This window comes from Vitis riparia, chromosome 9, assembly GCF_004353265.1.
Source record: "Vitis riparia cultivar Riparia Gloire de Montpellier isolate 1030 chromosome 9, EGFV_Vit.rip_1.0, whole genome shotgun sequence".
NCBI classification, from domain to species: Eukaryota; Viridiplantae; Streptophyta; class Magnoliopsida; order Vitales; family Vitaceae; genus Vitis; species Vitis riparia.
Genome location: NC_048439.1, coordinates 16,086,039 through 16,092,320, shown reverse-complemented (window position 1 = coordinate 16,092,320; position 6,282 = coordinate 16,086,039). Strand labels below are relative to the sequence as shown.

At 33.0% G+C, this 6,282-nt stretch overlaps 1 long non-coding RNA gene across 1 annotated transcript; it reads left to right on the top strand.

Annotated features, from left to right (window-relative positions):
• Positions 1-3,607: 3,607 nt before the first annotated feature.
• On the top strand, positions 3,608-4,010 carry LOC117921437. Its single transcript, XR_004652339.1, has 2 exons — positions 3,608-3,790; positions 3,950-4,010. It is a non-coding gene; the product is annotated as an uncharacterized LOC117921437 (long non-coding RNA).
• Positions 4,011-6,282: the final 2,272 nt, after the last annotated feature.

Here is a 6,282-nt window from a genome sequence, read left to right as displayed (position 1 = left end):
ACAGCTTCTCACATGAAATGGCATGTTGATGATCGCATGGAAGGTGAGATGATGGGGCATCCAGTGGACTCTTTGGCTTGGAAAAACTTCGATAACGTACACCCTTCATTTGCAATAGAACCTCGAAATGTTAGGCTCGGTTTAGCAAGTGATGGGTTCAATCCTTTTGGGAATATGTCAATTTCATACAACATGTGGCCTGTGGTTCTTATTCCATATAACTTACCACCATGGATGTGTATGAAACAGACATTCTTCATGTTGTCACTACTTATTCCTGGTCCAACTGCACCTAGGAATGACATTGACATATACTTACAACCATTGATAGATGAGTTGAATGACTTATGGGATGTTGGAGTTGAAACATATGATGCTTCAACAAAACAAAATTTTTGTATGCATGCAGCTATATTATGGACCATCAATGATTTTCCTGCATATGCAAATCTTTTAGGTTGGAGTACTAAAGGGAAATTTGCTTATCCTATTTGTAATAAGGATTGTTCTTCATTTCGATTACAAAAAGGACGGAAATGGTGTTACATGGGTCATCGTCGATTTTTGCCGATTGATCATAGATTTCGATGTGATAAAAAGTCATTTGATGGAAATGAAGAGCATAAAGCAGCACCTAAACAATTATCTGGGGAAGATTTTCTACATCAATTAGATGGAATGGAACATATTATTTTAGGGAAGACATAAAAAAATAAGATGTCAGCAAAAAGAAAAAGAGAACATGTTGAACTTGAGCACAATTGGAAAAAAAAAAAAAAGCATTTTTTTCCAATTGTCATATTGGAAAACCCTCATTTTGCGTCACAATTTGGATGTAATGCATATTGAAAAGAATATATGTGACAATATAGTTTGCACCTTGTTGAGTATCGATGGTAAATCGAAGGATAACTTCAATAGTCGTTTTGACTTGCAAGCTATGGGTATCAGAGATCAACTTTACCCCATACAAAGAGGGAATAGGGTTATATTGCCTGTTGTATGCTATTCACTAACTTCAAATGAAAAAAAGGAATTATGTAAAATTTTAAAGAAGTAAAGGTTCCAGATGGTTATGCTTCTAACATCTCTCGGTGTGTACAAGCGAATGAAAGAAAGATATTTGGGTTGAAGTCTCATGATTGTCATGTTCTCATGCAACAACTCCTTCCACTTGCAATTCGAGGAGTTCTACATAAGAATGTTTATGCTGTTATAGTTGAACTATATAGTTTCTTCAAACAGTTGTATTCTAAAATGTTGAAGACTGATCAATTAGAGCACCTTGAGAATGACATAATAGTCACACTTTGCAAATTAGAAAGAATATTTCCTCCATCATTCTTTGATGTTATGCTGCATTTACCTATTCATCTTGCAAGTGAGGCAAAGGTCACTGGACCAGTGCAATATCGATGGATGTATCCTATCGAGCGGTATGTTCTCATTCAATTAATCTTATGTATATTAGGTTTCGTATTGTTCATGAACCAAATCTATCATGTTGTGGAATGACAGGTATTTACGTACATTAAAGTCTTATGTCCATAATAAGAGTCGTCCAGAAGGTTCTATTGCAGAGGGGTACGTAGCAGAAGAATGTACAACCTTTTGTTCAAGATATTTACATGATGTTGAAACGAAGCATGACCGCGAAGAAAGAAATTATGTCATTGAAAATAATGTAACAAATGGTGGAGGGTTAACCATTTTCAAATGCATGGGACGTACAATAGGAAAGTCAACATCTTGTGTTCTTAGCATAGAAGAATGGTCCCAAGCACATTTATATGTGTTGACTAATTGTGAGGAAGTGACGTCATTTATTGAGTAAGACACTTATTTAAATAAAACTTTATACTAATTCTCATACAAAAATTTAATTTTGGTCTTTGTGAACATTATAATTAATTTTTTCTTTTTTATTAGAGAGCATAAGCAATCTATAAGGGTTAAGCCTCGTATTCGTGCACGAGATGTAGATTTGATTCACACAAGAGAATTCATTAGTTGGTTTGAAGAACGTGTAAGTTCATTCACTACATAAATTGTTCTATTGTCTAATACACATGTATGTATTAACATCTTATATTTGAATCTATAGATTATACAAATGCGACATGAAGGTCCAATTTTTGAACACATATTATCATTGTCTCATGGACCAAGTACATCAGTTACATGTTATAGAGGATACATCATTAATGGGTTCAGATTTCACACAAGAGAACGAGAAAAGAGAAAAAAAAAACTCAAAATAGTGGAGTTGTTGTGACCGCAGAGGTATCAAGCTTTGCAAGTGCAAGAGATAAGAACCTAATTCCTGGTCATGTTTCTTACTATGGTGTGCTAACTAATGTAATTGAGTTATATTACCTTGGTGGAAATAGAGTTATTTTATTCAAGTGTGACTGGTGGGAAGTAATCAATGGTGGAAGGGGAATAAAGAAGGATGAATATGGGTTCAAGTGTTTGAATTTTGAACGTACCATATGCACAGATGAACCATTTGTGCTTGCATCTCAAGCAAAACAAGTCTTCTATGTTCAAAATTCAAATGAGGAAAATTGGCACACCGTTGTAGAGATACAAACTCGAGGGGTTTATGATATGAATCGGAAAGTTCTACTAATGATCCAGAGCCATATCAACAACTTATATCACTTCATAGTCAACATGATGTGCATGAGTTGGTCAAGAATGATTTAATCAATTGGGATAGAAATGATATTGCAGGAGAAACTATCCAAACGGATGTTCTACTATCACGACAAGAAAACATTGTTGAAAGAGATAATGAATTCATTCATGATGATGATATAGATGATGTGCAGCTAATAATATTGGTAAGTACATAAATATATACTTACCAGATATATAAATTGTAATTTATTTCATATTATTTATATAACTTATTTTGTATTACTTTTTATAATTTACTTTATTATGTAGGAAATGTCACATCAAAGAGGAAGAGTACAAATAGTGTCTCCAGAAGATGAGTTGGACAATCTACAACAACTCTCAAACATGCAACTTGCTGCAACTACTACTCCTAGTAGTTTTCATCCTTTTGATTCTTCAGATCCTTCTGTTGTTGGTATGATTCAGAAGATTATGTTTAACTTTACATATGATAAATGTGTTTACATATGTTTAATTTCTTGAATGATAGGTTTTTAATGTTTAATTTTATATAAGATAAGTAAATTATGTTTCTTTTAATTTCATTATTACTCTTAATAGTTTCATCCTCTAGCAAAAAGAGGACACATGGCCTAACACGTAACTTAGATTTACTTAGTAGGAAACCTGGGGAAAAAAAAAACTACACGATTTAATACCAGAGGGCAAGTTGTTTATGATGAAAAATGGGAAAGATTGTCAAGCTATATGGGAACATTGGTGCGATCTCAACACAATGTACCCATCCAAGTTCAGGATTGGAATCATGTTAGTGAAGATGTGTAAGAAAAGATTTAGGTCTTAGTATTGGTATATGCTAGTTACTATTCAATCTAAATTGTAATGTTATTGTTTAAAAATGATACATCTTATTTATACATGACATTTTAATGCAATACAAGAAAAATATGAACCAGAAGAAACATGTAAGAGCTACATTCTTCAATGTTGTGGAAATTTGTTTAGAAGCTATAGAAATAAAATGAAGGCCAAGTATTATAACCCTTATAATACAGATGAGGAGAGATTGTGCCATCGACCTCCACACTTATCGGATGATGATTGGAGGTGGCTCATCCACTTTTGGGGTACACCTGAGGCCAAGGTAAAGATAATGATATTTTCTTGATAATGTATGTTATGATACTCATATTCACATAAAATGTTATTTATTAGTTATATCTAACATAACACTTCATGTATATAACTTTTATTATGTTTCTATTACCTATATAGGTGACTTGCTATTTTTTAATTGATGTAGGATATCTCAGAAAAAAACAAGGCAAATAGGGCAAAGCAAGTGATAAAGCATACATCGGGATCAAAAAGTTATGCTCAAATTCGATATGAATAGGTTGGAAATTTATTATTAATATGATTTGTTTGTACATAAATAATTCATTATAAATACTCAATTGTTTTACTTGTAAGAATAGGCACAAAAGAAGGAGGATCGAAGTGAGCCCAATAGAATTGAGATGTTTGCCCTGACACACATAAGAAAAGATGGGACGCCTGTTGATGATCATTCTAAGGAGATTATGGTAATGAAGTAAATAAATTTTATATACTTGTATTTCAATCATAGCCACATACTAAATTATTTTAGAAGTTTAACATTTTTATTTTATTTTATAATTCCAGGATCAATTTTAGCAATTACTATCCCAACCTGAAGGGACATCTTCTTCTACTTCTGCATCATCTGGAGCATCTACATCTGTATCATCTACATCTGTAGCATCTACATATGTAGATGAGATATATACTCAAGTCATGGGTCCAGAGAGGCATGGTCGTGTTCGAGGGTATGGATTTGGTCCTACTCCTACCTCAGTCTTTGGTTCTACTAGTAGAAGGCGATCAGGAGCTATTCTTTCAACACAACTTGAAAACGCCCAAGAGATGCTAATACATGTAGAACAAAAGTTTATAACTACAACTGAAGAACTCTCAAATGTGAAAGAGGAACTCTCACATGTGAAAGAAACATTTGAAGAGAGGTTGATAGAAGTTCAAAGGAACACACGAGAAGAAGTGAAAGAAGAGTTTGAAGAAAAAATTATGGAAATGCAAAAAAAAAAAAAAAATGCAAGCACAAATGCAAGCATAAATTCAAGAACAGATGATGCAAATGATGCAATAATTTCAGCAAAAGCAGTAGAAATTTGAAGATTTTGCTACACCTTTATATGATAAATTCTCTTAACTTTTTTGAAGATTATGCTACTTATTTATATGATATATTCTCCTAAATTTTTTTTTGCTTTCTATGACTATTATGTGATGTTTGGTTGGTTGATTTGTTATATTATGTTAGAATGTCAAACTAAATTTGAATCTCTTTGTTCTTTGTTTGTTTTTTTTTTTTTTTTGTTATATTATGTTTGTTTTATTTAATGACTTATATTGATATATAAGTTTTTAACTAGCTTGGGATAATTGATTGTAATATATTGAAATTGTTTTAATTGCTTAATTGCATACACAAGTCTAAAATGGGTTTGTTTGGGTTTATAATAGGTTTGGGAAATTTGAATTTATAAAAAATCAATGTCCAAATATAACAAATTTTAGTCACGGCCACTAAAAAATTGTGACCATAAGTGTACTTTTAGTCACAATTAATAATGAATCGTCACCAAAATTTGGGGAGGGCGGCCATCATATGATTAATTTCAGTCACGGTCACTTAATTACTGTGACCATATACCTATATTTAGTCACGATTAATGAATTGACCGTGACCATACGATCCATTTAGTCACTGTTAGGGGCATTGACCGTGACTAAATGTATGTCTATAGTCACGGTTAGAGGCATTGACCGTGACTAAATGTATGTCTATAGTCACGGTTAGGGGCATTGACCATGACTAAAATGTATGTCTATAGTCACGGTTAGGGCATTGATCGTGACTAAATGTATGTCTATAGTCACGGTTAGGGGCATTGACCGTGACTAAAATGTATGTCTATAGTCACGGTTAGGGCATTGACCGTGACTAAATCTATGTCTATAGTCACGGTTAGGCCATTGACCGTGACTAAACCAACTTAATAAATAGCAAAGTATTCTTAACTTTTTGGTCACAGTTTTTGTATGACCGTCACAAAAAAAAATATATGGTCACAATCACTTAGGAAACCGTGACCAATACTTTTAGCTACGCCTCATACTGTGACGCTCGGTCACGGTTTCATAACACCGTGACAATAGGTTTTGGTCACAGATATATAAGATTTGGTGACGGTTGGGGACCGTCACCAAAAATCCTATTTCTTGTAGTGGTATGTTTTTATGATGGGTTCTGCAATTGTTATGTGGTGTTCAAAGAAGTAGCCACTGGTTACATTATCAACCATTGAAGCTGAATTTGTTGCTGCAAACACATATTTACAGAGAGATAAGATTCAAGAAAGTAAGTTCTATCTAATTAATAAGAAATGAAATGAAATTCCCAATTAATACACAAACTATCTCCCATTGAAAATTCTCTAATAAAATGTAAAGATTACAATGAGACACCCAACTATCATAAAAACCCCATTGAACCCAATATCATATCCTAGTCTAAATCATTCATTGTTAACA